The sequence below is a fragment of the Ascaphus truei genome, chromosome 17, assembly GCF_040206685.1.
Source record: "Ascaphus truei isolate aAscTru1 chromosome 17, aAscTru1.hap1, whole genome shotgun sequence".
NCBI lineage: Eukaryota > Metazoa > Chordata > Amphibia > Anura > Ascaphidae > Ascaphus > Ascaphus truei.
In genome coordinates, this window is record NC_134499.1 from 4,481,969 (window position 1) to 4,495,402 (window position 13,434).

Consider the following 13,434-nt stretch of genomic DNA (forward strand, 5'->3'; position numbering starts at 1 on the left):
AACGGCTTGCCATCATTGACACAACTATGAATTCTGCATTGTATCAGAAGATCCTAGATGAGAATGTCAGGCAATCCGTCCGTGAGCTGAAGCTGAACTGAATGTGGGTCATTCAGCAAGACAATAATCCTAAACATACAAGCAGATCTACAAAAAATGGTTACAGAATAAGAAATTCTGCATCTTAGAATGACCTAGTCAAAGTCTGGACCTAAACCCCATTGAAATTTTGTGGCAGGACCTGAAGCGAGCTGTCCATGCAAGCAAGCCCTCAAATGTCACTGAGCTGAAGCAGTTCTGTAAGGAGGAATGGGCCAAAATGTCTCAAACCCGATGTGAGAGACTGACCGCCAGTTACAGGAAACACGCAGTTGAAGTTATTGTTGCTAGAGGGGGTGCCACCATTCACCCTTTTTTCCTCCGTTAATAGGAACTGGAGTCAGAAAAGTGAAATTTGCAATGAACACGCAAGAGAGGAAACAAATATACACAGAGATGGAGAACACATTGTTGTATGTGCCTGGTGCGGTAACGGGTTAGACACACTCTTTTTTCTCAGGTAGTCAATTCTGTTGAACGGGGGCTTCTGCCACTGGTGCTTTTTGCATGTCCCGCTTATGACATCAGTACATACATACTATGAGGTTTGGCAAAATCCTTTCCGGGTTTTCAGATTCCGGTTCGGGATTTTGCTCTTGCTCGTCCTCTGTGGCTGGATCATCCATTTTTGCTCCTGGCAACTTCCTTTTAAAGGACAGCCCTGTTAGCAGGAAGTTGCCGAACAAACTTACAGTCTCCTACTGTGTTCTTGCAACGTGCTTATGCTTTTTGTCTATTACGTATCTCGACTACCCTTGTCATCAGCCGCCCCGACCATTGCAAGTACTTTGACTAACCTTTGATTTCAGCCTGCCTTGAACTCTGCATCCACACTGACTACACAACTCTGCTGCCAGCCCTGACCTTCGGCTTATGACTCACAACTCTATCAGGACTCTATCTACCCTCGGCTCAGGTCGGTTCTTTCACCTTCCTACCGCAGCCCCACGGTCCGTTTTCTGCTTGAGACGATCATCGTTACACATACACATTATATGTATCATATTCAGCCCTCGTCTCCCCATTGATGGATGAAGGCCAAAGCCCCCTTCCCCCCCCCCCCATCCCCTTCCCCCAATGATCTTTCTGGACTGCGGCTGCAACATCTCTTCTCCACGTCGCACCAACAAATTCCCTGATCTCATCCTCCCATCTCACTTTTGGTCGACGCCTTGGTCTTTTAATCTCTCTTGGAATCCATTCGAGTACCATCTTTCTCCAATGATGGTCATTTCTTCTTGCGATATGTTTGGTCCGTCGCAATTATAATTTCTTCACCCGTGTGATGTCACAGACTTTTTTGTTTGGTTTCGAACCCATTAATTCTTTATCCGGTCTCTTGGGCAACACACAGCATGCATCTTTCCCAACTTCATTGAGCTGTCTGAATTCTCAATTATCTTCGCATTTATAGTCCAAGTTTCACATCCATACATGAGCACGGGCAGGATACACTGGTCGACAATGTTCCACTTGAGGCACAGTGGAAGATTTCCTTGAAAAACTGTCTTCTTTCTTCCAAATGCTCCATTCCATCTTCATCCTAGTTACATAGTTACATAGTAGATGAGGTTGAAAAAAGACGTAGGTCCATCAAGTTCAACCTATGCTAAATTTAGACAACAGATACTTTATCCTATATCTATACTTACTTATTGATCCAGAGGAAGGCAAACAAAAAACCCCATTAAGGGGAAAAATGTATTTCTTCCTGACTCCAAGAATTGGCAATCGGATTAATCCCTGGATCAACATCCTTCCCATGTATACTTATTTGGTATATCCCTGTATACCTTTCCCATCTAAAAAGATGTCCAACCTTTTTTTGAACAAATCTATTGTATCTGCCATCACAGTCTCCATGGGTAATGAATTCCACATTTTAACTGCCCTTACTGTAAAGAACCTTTTCCTTTGTTGCTGGTGAAATTTCCTTTCCTCCAACCTTAAGGGATGGCCCCGAGTCCTTTGTACTGCCCATGGGATGAATAGTTCTTTTGAAAGCTCCTTGTATTGTCCCTGAATATATTTGTATATAGTTATCATATCCCCTCTTAGACGCCTCTTTTCTAATGTAAATAAGTCTAATTTAGCTAGCCTCTCCTCATAAGTTAGAATGTCCATCCCCTTTATTAATTTGGTGGCTCTTCTCTGCACTCTCTCTAGTTCCATAATGTATTTTATTAGGATTGGTGCCCAAAATTGTACTCCATATTCAAGGTGTGGTCTTACTAATGCTTTGTAAAGGGGTATAATTATGTTTACTTCCCTTCCATCCATTGCCCGTTTGATGCAAGATAAGATCTTGTTTGCTTTTGCTACTGCATGACACAATTTAGTATCATCAGCAAAGATGGAGACTTTGCTCACAATCCCAACCTCAAGGTCATTAATAAACAAGTTAAAAAGCAAGGGTCCCAGTACCGATCCCTGAGGTACTCCACTCACGACTTTAGCCCAACCTGAAAAAGTTCCATTTATGACAACCCTCTGTTGTCTGTCCTTTAACCAGTTTTCAATCCAGGTGCATATATTATTACCGAGTCCAATTTTCTTTATTTTGTACACCAACCTCTTGTGTGAAACCGTATCAAAAGCCTTTGCAAAATCTAAGTAGACCACATCAACTGCATTACCCTGGTCTAAATTCCTACTTACCTCCTCAAAGAAACAAATAAAGTTAGTTTGGCAAGATCTATCCTTCATAAATCCATGCTGACTATTACTAATAATTTTGTTTTCCATTAAGTATTCCTGAATATTATCCCGTATTAAACCTTTAAGTAGTTTCCCTACTATTGAAGTCAGGCTTACAGGTCTGTAATTTCCCGGTTGTGATCTAGCTCCCTTTTTAAATATAGGCACCACATCTGCTTTACGCCAATCTTGTTGTACTGAGCCTGTGGAAATGGAGTCCTTGAATATTAAATATAATGGTTTGGCTATTACTGAGCTTAACTCCTTGAGAACTCTTGGATGTATGCCATCGGGGCCAGGTGCCTTATTTACATAAATTTTTTCAAGTCGCTTATGAACTTCTTCCTCAGTTAACCAATTGTTCATTAATATGGAGGTTGTGGCTTCCTCCTGCGGCACTACTATTGAACTTGATTCTTCCCTGATAAACACAGAGGCAAAGAATTTGTTTAATACCTCTGCTTTTTCCTTATCTCCAATAATCTGCCATCTCACACTGAAAGGGTCTTATATTTTCTTTTCTAATTTTTTTGTTATTAAGGTACTTAAAGAACTTTTTAGGGTTGACCTTACTTTCTATTGCAATCCTTTTTTCATTATCCATTTTTGCTAATTTGATTGCCCTTTTGCAATTTTTGTTACATTCCTTATAATTCTGATACGATGTCTCTGTCCCTTCTGACTTAAAGAATCTAAACGCCTTCCTCTTCTTGTCCATTTCCTCCCCTGCCTGTTTATTTAGCCACATTGGTTTTGACTTATTTCTTTTATACTTATTACCCAAGGGTATACACTGATAAGTGTGCTTTTCTAACAATGTTTTAAAGACTGCCCATTTATCTTCTACATTTTTCCCTGCAAAAACATCATCCCATTGTATTACTACTAGATTAGACCTCAGTTTATTAAAATCTGCCTTTGTAAAGTTTAAGGTCTTTGTTGAACCCAAGTGATCTGTTTTTTGATAATTTATTTCAAATGAGACCATGTTATGATCACTGTTACCCAAATGTTCCAGGACTTGAATATTTTTTATTACTTCTACATTGTTTGATATGACCAAATCCAGAACTGCCCCTCTCCTGGTTGGTTCCTCAATAATTTGGGTCATATAATTGTCTTTAAGCACCCCCAAAAACCTGTTTCCTTTTGTTGTAATGCTAATCTCATTGCCCCAGTCTATGTCTGGATAATTAAAATCCCTCATTATGCAAACATGACCCAGTTTTGATGCCTTCTCCATTTGCAAAGGTATTTTAGCTTCCTCAATCTCACAGATATTTGGTGGTTTATAGCATATTCCCACAAACATTTTCTTAATACTTTTACCTCCACTGCTAATTTCTATCCACAAGGTCTCTACATTTTCATCATTCCCTTCATAGACATCATCCCTTATAATAGGTTTTAGATCCGGTTTAACATATAAACATACTCCACCTCCCCTTCTATTTGTTCGATCCTTCCGAAAAAGAGAATAACCCTCTAAATTAACTGTCCAGTCATGAGTTTCATCCCACCATGTTTCAGTAATGCCTATGATATCATACTGCTCCCTTGCAGCTATTAATTCAAGCTCCTCCATTTTATCTGTCAGGCTTCTTGCATTAGCAAGCATGCATTTAAGTTTTTTTCAGCCTGTACTATTATCTTATCTGCTCCTTCCTTTCTGCTCCCACTTGGTTTAGTCTTTAGAAGTTTTCTAGTATTATCTGTATTTACTATGGGTGTCTCACTGCTTGTCAAACTTGCACTTGCCCCCATTCTACCTCCATACCACCTTCTATCCTCCTATATTCCATTTAGTTCATTATCTGTTTCATTCCCCTCCGCCCTCCATCCTAGTTTAACATCTCCTCCAATCTTTTTAGCATTCTCCCCCCTAGCACAGAAGATCCCTCTTCATTGAGGTACAATCCGTCCCTAGAATATAAATGGCACCTCGCAGAAAAGGAGTCCCAGTGCTCTAAAAACCCAAACCCCTCCTTACTGCACCACTTTCTTAGCCATGCATTAACCTCCCCAATCTCTGACTGTCTCCCTGCGGTAGCGCATGGCACTGGTAGTATTTCAGAAAATACTACCTTGGAGGATCTTGCCTTAAGCTTTTGGCCTAGATCCCTGTAATCATTTTTTAGGACCCTCCATCCTTCTCTAACTTTGTCATTGGTGCCAACGTGTACCAAGACCGCCGGGTCAATCCCAGCCCCCCCAACAATCTGTCTACCCGATCCGCAATGTGCCGAACCCGAGCACCCGGGAGACAACAAACTGTTCGGTTCATGCGGTCCCGGAGTGATTTCATCCATTGTTACTTGCCGACCAAGGTAGACATATTTTTTCGACTTCTAATTCTGTTCCTTTTATTTCGATCTTTGCAGAGTTGACATTTATTGAACATCACTTGACTCTTGCTGAGATTCATATGGAGACCTAACTTCTTACTTTCTTTGGCGAGTTGTCTAATTGGTTGCTGGAGGTCTTCCAGACTTGTGGCAAAAATAACAATGTCATCTGCAAATCATAGGTAACTCAAGTGTTTACCATTGATTTTTATTTCTTTTTCTTCCCAATCCAATGTCTTGACCAATTCTTTAAATGTTGCTGTGAAAAGCATTGGTGACACAGTGTCTCCATGACGCACTCTCTTGCTGATTTTTATGTTGCTTGAATCTTGATGCAATCTAATGGCTGGTGTGGCCTTCTTGTAAATGCTCTTTATAATGTCAATGTACGATACTTTAGCACTTTGTCTTCTTGATGCATCTATGACCACCGAGGTGTAGACCGAATCAAATGCTTATTCGTCATCTACGAATCCTAAAGTGAGTGGTAGATCGTATTCATTACTTAGAGAAATCAATACTTGTAAGACATGGATATGGTCCAATGTGTGTTATTCACTGTTCTTCTGTATGTGTGTTTATGTATATGTGTATATATATATGTATGTATATGTGTGTGTGTGTGTATATATATATATATATATATATATATATATATATATATATATATATATATATATATATATATATATATATATATGTATATATGTATATATGTATATATATATGTATGTATATGTATACACAGTAAAACACACACAGTGGATATATGTGCAAGTTTCTTTAATACAGTTTATAGCTGCTTATACCTTCTGAGTGCTGTTGTCTCCTTACCTTTGCTGGTAATGTATGCTTTATTATTTTTTATGACATAAGCACCAGGTCATTGTATCATTGCAGGAGTGCCAGATATTCATGATTTATATATATGTGTGTGTGTGTGTGTGTGTGTGTGTGTGTGTGTGTGTGTATATATTGTGACAAACGGCTTACTCCGGGGCTCCGTCGTTTGTCCGGGACTGTTTAGAACACGGTCTTTTAGGGTAGGTGAAATGATGAGGCGTCACGTACTGTTCCTTTAAACAGGCTATGCCTGGTTTATTCAGTCCCAGGCACTGAGACTGCCACAGTGCATACAACAGAAAACAGATCAAAACAAAAGCTGCTCACCTGAGCGATAACTTAACTTAGATATCCCTGACTCAGGGTTGGAAGTGGCTTTTCCACTTCCAACATCAAAACACGGTACTTTTGCAGTCTTACACAAATGAACAGAAAGATTGAACCTGTTTGGGGAAGAGGCTTCTCCCCTCTGTAGTTCAGCAGCCTTCCAGCCTCCTGGCTCTTGTGGGGAGACCAGAGCAAACAGGAAATCAGTCTTTCATACCTGATTCCTAATTAGCATGACAGGTGACAGAAATCAGGCAGCAGACAACTCTGGTCTGGATCTCTCATCCCTCAGTTCCAGCGCTTGCCAAACTGTGGGATGGAGTGTATGTATTATAAGGCTGCACTCCCAGGCCAAACAGGATAGAAACTGTCTAGTATCCTGGGAGCCCTATATATGGAATTTATTACCATCCCCTGGTTTCTGTCACATATCCTCCCCCCCAGCTCAGACCTCGAGGGATGAGCGACCATGGATATTAGGGAGTGCATCCTTGACAACCCGTCAGCATTGCCATGTTTGTGCCCTGACCTGTGTTCCACAGAAAATTTAAAGGGTTGTAGGCTTAGGAACCACCTGGTCACTCTAGCATTCTTTTCCCTGTTTTGACACATCCAGGTAATGGGTGCATGATCTGTGACTAACCGGAATTTTCTCCCCAACAGGTAGTATTTGAGCGTCTCTACAGCCCACTTTATTGCGAGACACTCTTTCTCTACTATGGAGTAATTTTTCTCCTGGGGATTTAGTTTCCTACTTAAATAAAGGATGGGGTGCTCCTCACCTTGAGACTCCTGGGAGAGTACCGCCCCCAGCCCTACCTCAGATGCGTCGGTTTGGACTACGAACTCTTTGGAGAAGTCAGGTGTGACCAACACTGGTTGGGCACAGAGAGCTTCTTTCAGGCTTCTAAAGGCCTGTTCGGTTTCGGGGGACCACTTTACCATTAGCGGTCCTCTTGCTTTTGTGAGATCAGTTAGTGGGGTTGCCTTAGTTGCAAAATTGGGAATAAACCTTCTATAGTACCCAATTAACCCCAAAAAGGTCCTTACTTGTTTTTTTGTAACTGGCCTTGGCCAATTTTGTATCGCCTCCACTTTGAGTGTTTGGGGTTTGAGTAAACCTCTGCCAATAGAATATCCCAGATACTTGGCCTCCTCCAGACCAATAGTGCATTTAGCGGGGTTAGCAGTTAGTCCAGCAGACCGGACTGCGTCAAGCACAGCTTGGACCTTTGGAAGGTGGGATTGCCAATCTTCACTATGGATTACCACATCATCCAGGTAGGCGGCAGCATACCGAGCATGTGGTTTTAAAATTTTATCCATCATTCTTTGGAATGTGGCGGGAGCTCCATGTAAGCCAAAAGGCAACACCTTATACTGAAAGAGGCCGTCTGGGGTTGAGAAGGCTGTCTTTTCTTTTGCCCTTTCTGTGAGGGGAACCTGCCAGTACCCTTTTGTTAGGTCTAGGGTTGTGAGATATCGGGCTTTGCCCAGTCTCTCTACAAGTTCATCTACCCTGGGCATAGGATAAGTATCAAATTTTGACACCGCGTTTAGTTTCCGGTAGTCATTACAAAACCTTGTTGTACCATCTGGCTTTGGGACTAAGACTATAGGGCTGTTCCACCCACTTTGGGATTCCTCAATTACACCTAGTTTTAGCATTTTTTTAACCTCTAAACTTATAGCCTTTCTTTTGGCCTCTGGGATTCGGTACGGTTTAAGGTTAACTCGGACCCCCGGTTCAGAGACTAGGTCATGTTCAATTACGCTAGTTCTACCTGGCCGTATAGAGAAGATTTCTTTGTTTCTTCTCACTAAATTCTGAACCTCTCGTTTCTGATGAACAGACAGGGTTTCAGCTATGCTAACCTCTGGATCAGTTTCTTGATTCTCTGACGAACCTGGGGGTACTAGGGTTAACAAGACTTCTCTATCTTTCCAGGGCTTGAGTAGGTTTATATGGTAAATTTGCTCAGGTTTCCTCCTACCTGGCTGTCTTACCTTATAATTTACTTCTCCCACTCTTTCCAAGACCTCATATGGCCCATGCCATTTAGCAAGGAATTTACTCTCCACGGTGGGAACCAGAACTAGTACCCTATCACCTGGAAAAAAAATTCTGACCCTAGCACCCTTATTATACGTATTCCTCTGTGCTTCTTGAGCTTTCTCCATGTGTTCCTTCACTATGGGTAGGACTGCAGCAATGCGGTCCTGCATCTGGGCAACATGCTCTATTACACTTCTGTAAGGGGTAACCTCGTGTTCCCAAGTCTCTTTGGCTATATCCAGTAAGCCCCTTGGGTGTCGGCCATACAATAGTTCAAACGGGGAGAAGCCTGTGGATGATTGGGGAACTTCCCTAATGGCAAATAACAGGTACGGTAACAAACAATCCCAGTTTTTCCCATCTTTATCAACCGCCCGCCGTAACATGCTCTTTAAGGTTTTATTGAACCTTTCCACTAAACCATCTGTTTGTGGATGATAGACTGAGGTTCTGAGATGCTTGATTTTTAGGAGTTTACATAGCTCTTTTGTTACTTGGGACATAAATGGTGTTCCCTGGTCAGATAGAATCTCTTTAGGAATCCCGACCCGGGAAAACAGAACTACTAACTCTTTTGCTATGTTTTTAGCTGAGGTGCTACGTAGGGGAACTGCCTCCGGATATCGGGTGGCATAATCTAATATTACCAATATATGCTGATGTCCCCTAGCAGACTTTATTAGGGGTCCTACTAGATCCATAGCAATCCGGTCAAATGGTACCTCTATTATGGGAAGGGGTACCAATGGGCTGCGGTACGCCTTGAACGGGGCGGTGATCTGACATTCTGGGCATGAGGAACAATAATTCGTAATTTCTGCCAGAACCCCAGGCCAATAGAAGCTTCGGAGAACCTTTTCTTTTGTCTTTTCCACCCCTAGGTGTCCCCCCAATGGATGACTATGTGCGAGGTGTAATACTACGTTACGGAATGTCCGTGGTACCAACAATTGTTTAGTTGTAACTGATTTCCTTTTATCAACCCGATATACTAGGTCGTTCTCTACCTCGAAGTAGGGGTAAGCAAGTGACCTATCTGGTTGGCCAGGAGCACTATTCTGGTCCCGTATATTTCCCCTTGCTACCGCTAATGTGGGGTCCTCCCACTGGGCCTTCTTAAAACTCCCAGGACTGACCTCTAGGTCAGCGAGGGTCTTATCCGGTTCTGGGGTGGTAAGTGTCTGCTCAACATCTTGATTTGGGGTATTCCCTACCAAAGTAGTGATGGGGAAGGGAATTTTACAGCACTCCTCCTTTTCCCCCTTCTTATTTGGGCCCTCGTCAACCTCCATTTCTGAAAAAGGGAAAGGATTTGTTTCTTCTAATACTTCGTTATGGTCCGCTATTGAACTCTGGGCGCTATTCTGAGCGGGGGACCACATTTTTAGAAAATGGGGAAAGTCGGTCCCTATTAACACATCATGTGCCAGTTTGGGTACAATACCCACCTTGAAATCTAAAGAACCAAACTCTGTTTCAAAAAAAACATCAACAGTGGAATATTCATGATTATCCCCATGTATACAACAAATTGCCACTCTTTGTGAACTGTTTCCCTGTTTCTTCTTAATGGGCAAGAGGTATTCGGACACTAGAGTGACCATGCTCCCAGAGTCAAGAAGTGCCCGAACCCTCTTACCATTAACCTTTACAAATGCCCACAGATGGTTATTCAAGGGGTCCTCTGGGCTAGGGCCCATACATTGGGACAACAGCGAATAAGGTTCCACGCTGTTGCATTGCATGGGCTCATCATTTAGTGGGCAGATTTTTGCTGTGTGGCCCCTCTCATGACAATTTACACATTTAGGTACATAGTCTGTGTCCCACTTAGAGCCTTTTCCCGGCTCCCCATGTTGGCTATTGCCCTTAGTGTGCGAACCACTGTTGCTGGTGCTGCGTGAAGGTGGTCGCCGCTCTTCAGCGCCCCTTAACCCCGGTACCCTTTTACCGTCTCTGGAAGAGTCCTGGAACCTCGGGTAGTGGGGTTGCTCCACGACTGTGGGTTGCGGGTGCTCTTCTGCTGCATTGTACCTTTCTACGAGGGCCACAAGCTCATCCGCATTGTGGGGGTCACTCCGACTGACCCAACGGCGTAAGGCAGAGGGAAGTTTCCTCAAGAACTGGTCCATGACCAACCGTTCCACGATGTGGCTGGCTGAGTTGATCTCGGGTTGTAGCCACTTCCGGGCGAGGTGGATGAGGTCATACATCTGGCTTCGGGTGGCTTTATCCATCGTGAAGGACCATGCGTGAAACCTTTGGGCGCGAACAGCCGTGGTTACGCCGAGGCGGGCGAGGATCTCGAACTTCAATTTTGCATAGACGTTAGCTTCGGCTGGCTCTAGATCAAAGTAAGCCTTCTGGGGTTCGCCGCTTAGGAAGGGTGCGATTAGACCAGCCCACTCAGCTTCTGGCCATCCCTCTCTCTGTGCCGTGCGTTCAAACGTGAGAAGATAGGCTTCCACATCATCCGAGGGTCCCATCTTCTGAAGGTAGTGGCTTGCCCTGGTCATTTTCGGAACTGGGGCTGCCGCTGCCAGTGGAAGGTTACTGATAGTCTCCCTCAGGATCTCGAGTTCCTGCTGTAAGCCCTGAGCGAACCGCTGTTGCTCCTCTCTCAGCAAGCGGTTTGTCTCTTGCTGGTTTGCATTCGCGTTTTGCAGGGCTTCATTCGTCTGTTGCTGGTTTGCATTCGCCTGTTGCTGGTTTGCATTCGCCTGTTGCTGGTTTGCATTAATCTCTTGCTGGGCTATTAGCAGCTGTTGCTGGGCTGCATTCGTCTGCTGCTGGTTTGCATTAGTTTCTTGCTGGGCTATTAACAGCTGTTGCTGGGTTTCATTCGCATCTTTCTGGGCAGCGACATTGCGTACCAGCGCACCCACCACGTCTTCCATCTTGTTTGCAGAGGATGAAAAAACTTTTTTTTTTTTTAAAGTTCTTCAACCCGCAGACCCCCTAGTGCTCTGCCCGCATTCTCCACCATATGTGACAAACGGCTTACTCCGGGGCTCCGTCGTTTGTCCGGGACTGTTTAGAACACGGTCTTTTAGGGTAGGTGAAATGATGAGGCGTCACGTACTGTTCCTTTAAACAGGCTATGCCTGGTTTATTCAGTCCCAGGCACTGAGACTGCCACAGTGCATACAACAGAAAACAGATCAAAACAAAAGCTGCTCACCTGAGCGATAACTTAACTTAGATATCCCTGACTCAGGGTTGGAAGTGGCTTTTCCACTTCCAACATCAAAACACGGTACTTTTGCAGTCTTACACAAATGAACAGAAAGATTGAACCTGTTTGGGGAAGAGGCTTCTCCCCTCTGTAGTTCAGCAGCCTTCCAGCCTCCTGGCTCTTGTGGGGAGACCAGAGCAAACAGGAAATCAGTCTTTCATACCTGATTCCTAATTAGCATGACAGGTGACAGAAATCAGGCAGCAGACAACTCTGGTCTGGATCTCTCATCCCTCAGTTCCAGCGCTTGCCAAACTGTGGGATGGAGTGTATGTATTATAAGGCTGCACTCCCAGGCCAAACAGGATAGAAACTGTCTAGTATCCTGGGAGCCCTATATATGGAATTTATTACCATCCCCTGGTTTCTGTCACAATATATATATATATATATATATATATATATATGTATGTATATATAAATATATGTGAACATGACAAAGAAAAATAGAATCCCAGCACTCTTGCATATGCTAGGGTGCTAATCTGGGATTCTTTTTTTCTTTGTCATGTTCACATATATTGATCATCCCTAGCACCGCCAGTAGTGTTTATATCTTACACTTCACCTTACTGGTTATAGCACTTCTTACTTTTGGTCTGTTGCAGGTTGTGTCTTGTGTTTCATATATAAATATATGTACACACAGTAAAACACACACAGTGACAAACAGCAGGTGTATATCAGTGTGGATAGGCGGGTGACCTCAGTGGCTCGATGTATGTTCACGGGGAGATAAAGTTTTGCATAATTTAAATTCCTGTTGCATATTTAATGATTCTGCCCTCCCCGGCGTCTCTAATAGCACGCTCGTCACCCTCTGTTTACACCCTGGCAGCAGTAATCAGCTGCCCTCGGCCCCTGGGGAACAGACCCACCCCTCCTTCCTCCAGGAAGTCTCCCGTGGCAGCCCGGGGGATAGCCAATAGCTCCTGTGACAGATTTATAACCCCGCCAGTGCAGTGATGCATAACATGACTGTGCGCCTAACCTCGAGGCCACGAAGATAAGAAGTGATTACACTGCGAGCGCAGGCAGTGACTGTAACTAAACAACGCAGATCATTGGGCACGTCCCAATCCTAGCAACTGGGTGCCGAGTCTGAGGCAGCTCCTAGCAGTGGAAAGGTTCATGTGGCCGTCCCACCAAGAACACACACACACAATGCTACACGTACCGCGTCCCACCAAGAACACACACACACACACAATGCTACACGTACCGCGTCCCACCAAGAACACACACACACAATGCTACACGTACCACGCCCCACCAAGAACACACACACACAATGCTACACGTACCGCGTCCCACCAAGAACACACACACACAATGCTACACGTACCACGTCCCACCAAGAACACACACACAATGCTACACGTACCGCGTCCCACCAAGAACACACACACACACAATGCTACACGTACCACGTCCCACCAAGAACACACACACACAATGCTACACGTACCACGTCCCACCAAGAACACACACACACAATGCTACACGTACCACGCCCCACCAAGAACACACACACACAATGCTACACGTACCGCGTCCCACCAAGAACACACACACACAATGCTACACGTACCACGTCCCACCAAGAACACACACACACACACACACACAATGCTACACGTACCACGTCCCACCAAGAACACACACACACAATGCTACACGAACCGCGTCCCACCAAGAACACACACACACAATGCTACACGTACCGCGTCCCACCAAGAACACACACACACAATGCTACACGTACCGCGTCCCACCAAGAACACACACACAATGCTACACGTACCGCATCCCACCAAGAACACACACACACA